At 44.4% G+C, this 12,453-nt stretch overlaps 1 protein-coding gene and 1 pseudogene across 1 annotated transcript in view; one reads left to right on the top strand and one right to left on the bottom strand.

The window, feature by feature from the left end:
* Nucleotides 1–12,453, bottom strand: part of IL1RAPL2 (interleukin 1 receptor accessory protein like 2) — a 1,393,401-nt gene that overhangs the window by 450,941 nt on the left and 930,007 nt on the right. The window lies entirely within an intron of this gene.
* LOC117024587 (mannose-binding protein C-like) overlaps nucleotides 9,903–12,453 on the top strand; it is a 74,703-nt pseudogene continuing 72,152 nt past the window's right edge.

Raw genomic sequence — 12,453 nt, forward strand, 5'->3', positions numbered from 1 at the left:
AAAAGAGTTCACTGAGAAAATATTATTAGAGTTATACACTGAAAAATGAATAACAGTTCACTGAGAAGAAAATGAGGGGAAGGACATTCTAAGCAGAATAAACTGTGGAAAAGAGGTATAAGCGTAAAGGTCATATTTTCTGTGAACTAAGTGCATGGAGGGTGGAGGAGAGAAGGGGCTAGAAAGGTAGGCTGGGATGAGGGTGTCGTGCGGGGCTGCCTGCGGGGTCTCTGGTCCCGTTCCCTACACAAGAACACAGGATATGGCTAGGCCAAAAAGGAACACCCACGGAGCCATAGGTAGGGAAGTCATACCACTATAGTCTCACTGGAGGCTGGGTTTACGCGATGTGCGACCTGCTGTCCACTTTGCTGCCAACCGACAGACTCTCCTCCACTCTCCTCCTCTCTCCTCGTCTCTCCTCGACTTCCCTCCGTAGCGGCGGCAGTTATATTAGTGGCCAATGGCTCAATGGTTACAGCTGACGGCCAACCAGCCACATCTGATGGCTATCTACTACCTGAGCCAGCACCTTTCCACATGAGGCTGAGAGCCTGGAAACTGCTTTCTGGGGCTCTGTCCCCACACTCCACCCCACAGGTTCTCGCCTCATAATCTACGTGACAAGCGTCTTCCGCAAGGGGCCCTGTGCCATATTAGCCTATTGACACCTACGGACGAAAAGAAATGGTAGTCTTAGGAACCAACAGTGGCAAATCCCTTCCATCTGGGAGGATACACACTAGCTTTTTGTCCTGGGAAAGAAGGGTTGCTGCCACTGGCACCTTTCCTGGTTTGTGGTACCAAACCTTTATGGCAGTGCTTGGGGTCCCTTGCATAGTTTCAACATGTAACAGAACAGGGGACCCCATAATAGGCCATAGTGAGAGCACATAGTCTCCCCGCAAAATCATCCCGGTATCGGGACCTTCGTATACTACAGTCACTTGCAGTGGCCACTCAGCCACCACCCCTGGCGTCACTTGCAAATCATGAGTCAAACCGGCCCCCCATGGGGCTATCAGGCCCAACCATCGACATTGGGGGCTTTTGATCTGCCAGGGCCAAGTCCATTGCTACCGTTCCCCTGCTTTCAAGCATGTGGGGGCTGGCAGCAAAATGTTTTCATTTCTGCCGTAGCCTGGCTTTAACAGAGTCTCACTGGTGGTAACTTGTAATTGAATGGGAGCGGCCGTTCGATGTAGCAGAGCTTCCACTGGTGCAGGCCCTCCCTTCCGTGGTCTCTCATTCAGGACTCTCAGGACATCCCATAAACGCGAGGCCCAGTCACGCATCGTGGGAGGGTGTTTTGACACTCAGAGACCTTGCTTCAAAAGGCCGTTATAGCGTTCAATCATGCCAGCTGCTTGTGGGTTATACGGAGCATGAAACAACCATTGCACATCCATCCTGGCAGCCCAGCGCTGCACTTCTTGCCCCGTAAAATGGGGCAATGACTTGGGGGGGCGCCCATAGAGGGCGCACAGCCGTGTAAGAGCGACCACTATATGCCGCTGATCCGCAGCTGGACACGGCCAAGCAAACATCAATCCCGTAGCAGTGTCCACTGCTGTAAATGCGTATATCGCATTGCGGGCCTTAGGCAGGGGTCCAATGTAATCCGCTTGCCAGCGAGTGAGGGGCACCCTCCCTCGCGTAATCTGCTGTGTCTCCCAGGGGAGCCTCCGCCTTTGGGGGTTGTCCTGGGCACAGACGGCACAGTCACAACAGGCATCTGCTATCTCCTGCCATTTCAAAGGCAGACCCCAGCGTCTGCTCACCTGCCACATGGTTCGGCTTCCAGCGTGCTGCAATTTCCTATGCAGCCAATGGGCTACATCAGTGGCAGGAGCCCGTTCTAACCATCGGACCCGTGCTAGGTCATCTGCTTCATCATTACCTGGGGACACTAAGGGGGAGTGACCTGTGACATGCATTAGGGTCACCTCTATTCTCTGCCCTAGGTTCCAAAGGTCCTGCCACATGGCTTGACCCCACAGTGGACGGTGTCCTACCAACCAGTTTTGGTGTTTCCACGTAGGGAGCCACAGCGTTAGGCCCCGGAATACCGCCCAGCTGTCAGTACAAATAAATAGAGGACCGCGCTCGTGGCTGATTACCATCCACACAGCCCGTAATTCAGCCCACTGTCTACTCTGGCCCGTCCAAGTATCAAACCAAGTTGTCTCTGTTTTGGGCTGCACACCAATAGCCGTCCAAACAGCTGCAGCCCCTCGGCTAGAACCATCGGTAAACCAGGAATCCACAGGTACTTGGGACTGTCCTTCTTTATAGGGTGAGGGCTCCAAGTCCTCCCCTCTAGGCAGAGCGCTTGGCTCAGCCTGGGCTACAAGCTCCACAGGCCCCAGGACCTGTTGTAGCTCTGTCCTCAAAGGGCTTGAACTAAGGGTGCTACGTTGTTCCAAGTAGGCACCCCACTTGGCGAGGGTGGTGGTCTGTGCCACCCCCGTTTTGGGTCCCTGGGTCCACGTACGGACCCACCCCTGGACAGGATAGGTTGTTCGAACCAACACTCGTGCTGTTCCTGTGATGGCTTCTGTGGCCACTAAGGCTGCATACACAGCGGCCAGCTGTTTCTCTATTAGTGAGTAGCGGACCTCTGCTTCTTTCCATAATTGGGACCAAAATCCCACTGGCAACCGGAGACGCTCCTGCCGTTGCCAGAGGCCCCATCCATACCCCTCTTGGGTTACGTGAACATAAAGTTCAAATGGGCGGCCGGGGTCCACTGCTTGCAGAGCCTGTGCCTGCTGCACTGCCCGTTTTGTGGCAACGAAGGCTTGCTCTACAGCCTCTGTCCAATCCCATGAGGCCCCCTTTTTATCATATTGTACAAGGGCCTTGCCATTTGTGCTAAATGGGGTACAAACGCCCGCCAATATCCTAGCAGACCCAAATATGTCTGCAGTTGGGAGACCTTGGTCGGCCGGGGAAAGGCTTGTATCTTATCAATGATTGCCTCAGGTATAACCTTTGTCTTACCCGACCACACAACACCCAAAAACTTGACAGATAAGCCAGGGCCTTGGACTTTTTCCTCACTCACCGCCCAGCTGCGTGACTTCAGGTGGCGGAGAAGAGAGGGAGCTGCTTGCTCTAAATCAGAAAGAGAATCTGATGTTAACACAATATCATCGACATAATGAAACAAGGTCACAGAGGATGGGTGATCCCACTGTGCCAAATCCTGGGCCACGAGCCCGTGGCAGATAGTGGGGCTGTGCAAGTATCCTTGCAGAAGGACTTGAAAAGTCCACTGCCGCCCATCCCAAGTAAAAGCAAACTGCTCTTGACACTCGGGTGCAATGTCAATGGAGAAAAAAGCATTGGCCAAGTCCACTACATAGTGATATGTCCCCAGGCGGACAGTCAGACGATCCATTAAATCATGTATTGAAGGCACTGCAGCGTGCAAGGGTGGTGTCACCTTATTTAACTCCCTATAGTCCACAGTCATTCACCAGGTCCCATCTGGCTTCTTGACAGGCCATACTTAGGAGTTAAAGGGACTGTGCGTTGGCCTCACAATATGTGCCTTCTCCAGTTCCAATATTGTACGACCAATCTCCTCCTGCCCTCCTGGAAGGCGGTACTGTCGCACTGTAACCACACGCCGGGGCTGTGGCAACACTTGAGGAGGGTGGTGAGCATGCCCGCCTGTCACCGCTTTCACCACCCGGATCCGGAGACGGAACTCTCCTACCGACGTCTGTAAGTAAGCTGAGGCCATGTAGCACGTCCACCCCTAGAATATACTCCAGAACGGGGGAGACATAAACCTTGTAGGTATGAGGGGGAAGCCTTCCTATACCCAGTGGTAAGGAAACGGCTTTCACAGTCACAGTCTTTCCCCCGTAGCCATCAATGCAGATTGCTGGTCCAGGGAACAGTTCTGGGTTCCCACAAACAAGACTGCAGTCTGCGCCAGTGTCAACTAGGGCCAAAACCCTCTGCACATTAGAAGGGGACCAATGTATGGATAGTTCCACGTGGGGCCTCCGGTCCCTACTCGTGCCCTCTGACCGGGTATCTTGGCCCCACCTCTAATCAAGTTGAAAGGAGTTGTCCTCAAGCGGCTGCATGAAGTCCTGGAGGGACACGGGTCGCGCTTGCCCAGACTTCTCCTTTATGCTTCTCCAGAATTGTTGTTCCGGACGCAACTGTTTCCAAAGTTCCAGCAGGAGTGCATTGGGTTTTCCGTCTATTTTCTCCCGATCGACCCCTGCTGCCACAAGATCACGCCACATCTGTGCGCGTGTTACTCTCTGAGGTCCGCAACCTCGCCCCTTTACCTTTGGTTTGGGTTTCCAGGTCTCAACTGTGTGAACCTCCTGTCTTAATTTCCTTCGCCTCCGGCTTTCAACATCCCCTAGGGTGGCCATGGCAGTCGTAACTTCATGGATCTGTCGCCCTACATAAGGTGTAAGAATAGCAACCAAGGATCCAAAAGCACTCGCAGGTGCAGTATCCAAAACCAGATCTCTCATGCTGGCTGTAAAAAGCTCGTCATCCGGCCCCTGCATGTTAAGGTTAAAAATAGTATGTCTCATACCCTTTCACGAATGACTTGCGTAAGTTCCGTATATGACTGCCATTGACTCACAGTGTCTGGCAGCTTGCCAGCCTGTCCCCATACTGTGCATACCGCAGCAGTGAGCCACTCCATTAGAGAATGGTTGCCCTGGTCATGGGCCAACCTATGGCAGTTCTGTAACCTTTGTCACAGGGACGGATGCACTGTCACAAACACTAGCTTTTCCATCTCACCTGGGGAGCAGAGAATGTTGTCTGCTCCCTCATCCCATAAACATAATAGCCAAGCTGAGACTGGCTCTCCAGGGCTCTGTTTGTACCGCCTCCCCAGCTCCTGCAACTCAGTGGGAGTGTAAGGGGTATAGGTTGTGAACTCAGTCACAGCTGGGTTGCCTGCAGCAACGCCCCTAGGGCCCAAATGTTGCTCACATTTTACCTTTTGCTTCAAGATTGGCCGGGCTTGGGGATTGGGAGCTACATTGTATCCACTCGCTTCCTCCGCCTCTGCCTCAGAGTCTCCACTGTGGGATCCCCCTTCTAACAGGCAGACCCGGGCTTCCAGCGCTTCCAACCAGGACACCTTGTCCGGCACCTGGGCCATTTCATTAAGCGCATTTTCCATGTTGAGACTCAAGGCCGTGAGGAACATCCAGCCCAAACGGCCGGCTGTGGCCTTCTCCTCCTCTGGCAACCGCTCAGCCAGAGCCTTCATGGCGCTCTCCACGCTGGCTGGAGAGCCATCCATGTCCTCCCACCTCTCCTTGGGGGTCCAACTCCTGACAACAGTGGCCACTGGACACCACACACTGTGTGAGGGCCACACGTCCCCCTGCCCAGAGTCAGACTCCATTCCTACCTGGTCGGAATCTTGCTCTCCGTGCCAGGTGTCTGAGTGGGTGGAGGCCTCCTTGTAAGATGTCCACACCCCTCGGATCCTAAGGCTGCAGCAGATCATCAAAATTAAGGCAACGCCTTCCATGGCCAAGAAGGTGGTGTGCCAGCTGGAGGCTTGAGACTCCCAGGCGGACCATGCCTCCCGTTCCCGGTGTCGCTCCTCATGGGCCTACCGAAGCTGGGCTCTCACAGGCACAAACCGCTCCACCATGCTTTGGTAGGTTTTGGCCGGCACCATAACCTGCTTACAAAACTGAGCTTTTATACGTGTAAACTGCTCCAGTATATTCCGGAGAGTTTCGGCCGACACCATACCCTGCTCGCTGCGCCATGTGTTGTGCGGGGCGGCCTGCGGGGTCTCTGGTCCCGCTCCCCACACAAGAACGCAGGATATGGCTAGGCCAAAAAGGAACACCCACGGAGCCATAGGTAGGGGAGTCATACCACTATGGTCTCACTGGAGGCTGGGTTTACGCGACGTGCGACCTGTTGTCCACTTTGCTGCCAACCGACCGACTCTCCTCCACTCTCCTTCAGTCTCCTTCAGTCTCCTTCAGTCTCCTCCTGTCTCCTCCTCTCTCCTCCTCTCTCCTCGACTTCCCTCCGTAGCCGTGGCAGTTATATTAGTGGCCAATGGCTCAATGGTTACAGCTGACGGCCAACCAGCCACAGCTGATGGCTATCTACTACCTGAGCCAGCACCTTTCCACATGAGGCCGAGAGCCTGGAAACTGCTTTCTGGGGCTCTGTCCCCACAGAGGGTTACTGCTATTTATGTACATAGGTGGTCCTTTCTACTAGACTGTAAACTTCTTGAGGTTAAAATCCAGGTCTTGTCCTTTAATCCTTCCATCTGTTCATTCAATAAAAATATTCTGAGTATCCCCTACAAGACAAAGACTAGAGCAGATAAACAGTATTACTGAGGCATTGACCTTGCCCTGAAGGAACTCATTATGATGACAGAGGAAGACGTAAAAACAAATAATTGTAGTACGTGTGATGAAATGAATATTCCTTCTTGAAGGATTTTCTACTAATTTTATACAAGTCTAATTTCCTGTTTGGATGAAAGAAGAGGTGGTACCTCAAAATTTTGTGTTTCATAAAAACTCACCAGCTCCCTCCTGATTTCCTCGCACAGGGCCAGGTGCTCAGTAAATACTTGTTGATCCTGAATGAAATGAACTAACTACAGAAGAAAAGAGAAAGTGCTACAATTTTCAAAGTGGAGTTAGGTTGGCAAGACATGCAATAGGGGATCAAAGCAAAGTATAAAGAAATACTGTGGCCTAGGTGTCAGGAAGCTGAGGGAAATAGAGTTATTAAGGAACCAGCTTTGATGTTTTGCATTGTTTTATTTATTTATTTATTTATTTATTTATTTATTTATTTATTGGGGTGACAATTGTTAGTAAAATTACATAGATTTCAGGTGTGCAATTCTGTATCACATCATCCATAAATCATACTGTGTGTTCACCACCCAGTCAGCTCCCCTTCCATCACCATACATTTGATCCCCCTCACACTCATCCCCCACCCCCCAACCCCCTTACCCTCTGGTAACCACCAAATTATGTTCCCCAGATTAATTTTCAAACCCGTGGCCATCCTGTGGTCACCGACTGCCCTCCAATCCCCTCACCCTACCCCCACCCCCCACCCCTCCCGCCCATCTAGCAACCCTCAGTTTTTCCTCTTTGTCTCCAAAACTGTTTCTGATTAGTTCATTCACTTATTCTTTTCTTTATGTTGCCTTTTGTGTTTGGATTACATTAGCCAACAACATGTTTCTTTAAACTTGTCAGTCTCTTTATTTTAAGAATGAGAAGCAAATAAAGACTGAGGCAAAGGTGAGGTAAGAGAAGAGCTCTTATCTCTCCCCTTTAATACAGGAAGACTATGGGGAGGAGGATGCTTTCAGGAGCTTGTTTAGTAACTGTATTTACAGGGCTGGTAGTAGAAGAATAGTAGTAGCATTAATAACATAATTTAAAGTAATAAAAATATTAGCTTACATTTATTGTGAGCACTACGTCAAAGTACTTCATATGCATTACTTTCCATCTTCATAACAAGTCTGTGAAGTAGTACCATCATTATTCCCACTTTAATGATACAGATACTGAAGTACAGAGAGATTAGGTGACTTGCCAAGGCTACTGGGCTAGGAAGTGGTGACAAGAAATTTGAAATCAGGCAGTCTGATTGAAGACACCATGATTGCAGAAGATACAGAGGCCGAGATGGGAATGATTGGGGTGTTGTAATAGAGATAAAAGAGGTATGTGTGTATGGGTGGTGGCAAAAGAGAGATAGAAATTTATCTAAGGCAAACAATGTCAGGTATCCAGGAGTTATATAATAGGACTTCTCTGGTTGTTGCTTATTAAGTGGTATCTTGTAATAATGACACATTCGCATTCTTCAAAACTGTCTTCAGTCTGATTATCTATCTATCTGTCTATCATTTATCTATCTATTCGTATATCTAACAAACATGAGCTAAAATGTTTTAGTTCGCCTTTGGCTTTCCAAATCTGAAATGAGCAGATCAATCTTGATTTTGAAAGCCTCAATTCCTGGTATTATTTTTCAAATATCAAATTAGGATATTCTTATTAAAGGAAGAAGATTGGTTTTGATAACCTTTTCTCAAGAATTAATTCAGAGAGTGGCCTTAATCTTTGTCTGAGACATAGAGAGGTTATACCATAAGGAAAACACAAAAACAAAACCCAGAAAAACAACTTTTCTAACATAAGTAATTTTTTATGTTGCTCTTTTACAAATTTCTCATTTAAATGCAGAATGTAATGTGCTACTAAGTACAAGGTAAATTTTTTTTGGCTATTAAAATGCTAATGGAAAGGTTAACTTTAAGTCAGAAACTATTGTTGAAAAGCCACAGAGTAGGAACATTTACTTTTAGGTCATTTAAGAAAGGTTAGGCTTAAGCTCTTTGTCAGTGAAAAAGAAATTTATTAGAAAAAATATAAAGAAAACACAGAGCAGTCATACTTGTTTATACCAATACTGCTGAGCATTACACTAAGGGACAATTATTTCATTTTGGTGTTGCAAAAACTAAAAGTCTCATGTAGACATAATATCTCTGGACATCTTTACCTAGTGTACAAATAGTGAATTGACAGACTGCTCAAATACATTTTACCACTGCACCTACTCTCCTAAATATGATGAATTGCACAAGGCTCAAATACAGTAATTTCAGAATGGCTTTAGATATATTTGGACTTCCTTAATCTCCTAAAAGCTTTAACTTTCCCAGTATTCAATTTCTTATTTTAGGCCAAAACAGTGATTCACACCCTATTGCCCATCACAATGGCTTTTGAATGCTTTCCCACATCCTCTGTGTATTTACCCAAGGCTACTAGATCACACTGATTTAATTAAATCCAAAAAACTCTTGTGAATGGTGTCGCTAGTGATATATTCAGTCGTTGAAATGATCAATGGGTGATGGGATAAGAGAAGCAGGAGAGATTGGACAAGTAGGAAACAAAAGATACCAATGGATGGTAGAAATGTTTTTTTTTTTTCATTTGTGTCTTGATTTCATTTGTGTGATCCATTTGTGTCCTGATTTCCTATTATGTAACAACTATTACTAAAATATCCCCAATGTTGTTTTTACTTTTCTTTCTACACCCCTCTCACTCCATTCCCACGGTGTCTTCCACTGTGGAAATAGAGATGTATGCCTTAGAGAAGGCAAGTGGGGATCTGAGTCACCAGCAGTTTTGCAAATTTCCTATAAGAAGACATTCTTTAAAAAGAAAGAAGAAATTTAAGAACTTCCTTTCAGAAGAAATGTCTTTGAAAATACAAGTGTTTTAAAAAGGCAGTGCAATATAGCTACCTACCTTGTTATTTATCCCCAATGGTTTGAAAAAATATAACCCAAGATTCCAAGAAAATCTATTTAAAAATTGATGTAAAGCAGACTTTAAAATTACTTCACTTTCTTCTCTTCTTCTCCCTTCCTATCTTCCTCCATCTCTTCTTATTACTATTACTACTGTAGGGCTATTAACTGCATACAGTACATTACAGTTGACAAAATGCTTATATAGACAATACCTCAGTTGATCATTCTACATTGATTTAATAAATATTTACTGAGCATCTATACCTTGCCTGACCTTAAATATACACTGGCAAAAAAAGAAAAAAAAAGAAAAGACTGAGCTTATCATTTTCAAAGGGAACTTTTTAAAAAAGCAAATACATTTATTGATAGAGCTTGGAAAAAGTATCATTAAGAAAAAGAACAGGGTGCTATGAACGGAGAGGACAAGGGACCTGGTTTACACTGGGAGGCCAGAGAGGGTCTCACTGTGTGGACCTGAGCTGAGATGAAAGGATAGGAAGTTTTATGTCACATGAAAAGTGGGATGAAGAATTTTCCAGGTCCAGTGGTCAACATGTGCAACGGCCCTGAGGCAGAAGCAGGCCTGGCCCATTGGAATGGAGTGGAAGAGGCAAAAGATGAAGCTAGACAGGTACCAGAGTTAGATGATACAGGACCTTATAAGCTCAAGTTAAAGAGTTTGAAGTATATTTCAAGTAGAGTGGAAAGCTAGTGAAGGGTTTTGAATTTTGAATAGGGAAATTTTAGTATCCTATTAACTTTTTATCAGTGATGTCTAGCAGAAATATGTGACTCAAGTAAATAATTTAAAATTTTCTAGTAGCCATATTAAAAAGATAAAATGAAACAGGAAAAATTAATTTTAATATTTTATTTTGTTTAACCCAATATTTCCAAAGTATTATTTCAAATTGAAGTCAATGTAAGAAATCATTAATGAGATATTTTATATTTTTTATATGCAGTCTTTGAAATTCAGTATGTATTTTATAAACTCAACACAGATCATTTCAGACCAGCCGTATTTCAAGTGCTCATATGCCACTTGTAGCTAGTGGCTACTATACTGGAAAATGCAGGTCTATAAAGTTCTCTGTAATTGCTGTAGAGAATAAACTAGAAAGGAATGGGTAAAAGCAAGTATATTAGTTTTCTACGGCTGCTGTTACAAATAACCACAAACTTTGTGGCTTAAAGCAATGCAAATTTATTACCTCACAGTTCTATAGGTCAGAATATCAACATGGGTCTTGATGGGTTAAAGGTAAGATGTCAGCAGGGTTGCCTTCCTTCTGGGTGCTCTAGGGGACAATCGGTTTGCTTGCTTTTTCTAACTGCTAGAAGCCGCATGCATGCCTTGGCTCTTGGTCCCATTGCTCCATCTTCAAAGCCAGCAACATTGCCTGTGTCCCTGTCATGCTGCCATTCCTTGGGTTCTCTTCTGTGTCTTTTCCTCTTATAAGGACCTTTTTTATTACAATGGGTTCACTTGGATAATCCAGTATAATCTTCCTATCTCAAGGTCAGCTGATTAGCAAACTTAATTCCATTTACAACATTAATACTCCCATTGTTATGTAACCAAACACATTCACATGTTCTAGGGATTAGAATGTGGACATCTTTGGAGGAGGATGCATTATTCTGTTTACCATAGCAAGAAAAACATGTTATCCACATTAAAACAATGTTTTTAAACAATAATAAATTCACTATTTTATAGAAACAATATTACAGAAATTCATAAAATATGGAAAAGTACAAAGAAGAAATTATCAAACACTACTACACAAAAACTTACCATCCAGAAATATTTTTATTAACATTAATTAAACATCATTCCTGAAATCTATGTACAGATACAGATAGAAAAACGGAGAAAAAATAATTTTATAAAAATAGGATCCCTTTATAGATCCTATTTTAAATAAATAAAAAGTTTTACATTTACTAATTTTATGTGACTTAAACAGAAGAAAAATAAATTGAACTGAATTAGATGAAATTATTGAACTTCAGTTTTTTTTTTCTTCACCAGAATACACATTAATTTTTAAAATATCTCTCTGTGGTTTTAAAAAAAATGTTTATTAAAATATTGAGCTTTGAATCATTACTCATTTAAATTTCATGTTTTCAACTTTAAATAATTTGATACTCACATTTTAGAGAGAAAAGAACCTAAAGCTAAGAGAGCTCAAGTAACTTGCCCCAAATCAGAGTACATTATTCTGTTTTCCTTAGTAGGTGCTCTTTTCCACGATCTATAAGCACTTGTTTCATTCCTTCTCTTTTATCCTCAACCTTCCACATCTGTTCATACACAACCCTTGATTCTTGGTTGATCAATTTGCCATACTTCACTGAGAAAATGGGTGGAATAAGACAGGAATTCTTAGATGTAAATATGCAGAATCTTCCTTCATTTCTATGGCTTTGGATAAAAATCTTCTCTGACTTTAAAGGCAGACATGTCCTTTGTGCAATGGACAACACCACTTTCATCTCTTCATGAAATTAGCTCCTACATTTATCCCCTTTCTCTCATCTGGCAAAAATGTTTCCTTCTCTGCTGATTTATTTCCATCAAGAAACATAAAGCTGTACTGTCTCCAATCTCAAAACAAATAAAACAAAAAACTATCTTGACTTAATATGCCCCTTTAGCTGCAGTCTCATATCTCTTTTCTCCTTCATAGCAAAACTTCTTGAGAGAGATGTGTAGAATAGCTGACTTTATTTCATCATTCCACATTCTCTCTTCGCTCAACATTAATTTGGCTTCCTTTACTACCACTCAATGATCTCAGTACTACCACACCTAATCGCTATTTCTCAGTTCTAATGCTAATTATCTTTTCACCAATATTTGACAGAGCTGACTACTCTCTCCCACTTGAAATGCTTTCTTTATATTGGTTTCCCTCACACCACAGTCTTTCCTAATTTTCCACCTACCTCACTGACCAATCTTTCTCTTTGTTAACCCTTCCTTCTTTGTTTAACTACTAAATACTGGAGTGTCTAATCTACTTTCAAATACTCAAACATGCTGAGTTTACTTTCACTTTGGGATTTTGCATAACATCAGCCTGGAATGGTTT

The sequence above is a fragment of the Rhinolophus ferrumequinum genome, chromosome X (assembly GCF_004115265.2).
Source record: "Rhinolophus ferrumequinum isolate MPI-CBG mRhiFer1 chromosome X, mRhiFer1_v1.p, whole genome shotgun sequence".
NCBI lineage: Eukaryota > Metazoa > Chordata > Mammalia > Chiroptera > Rhinolophidae > Rhinolophus > Rhinolophus ferrumequinum.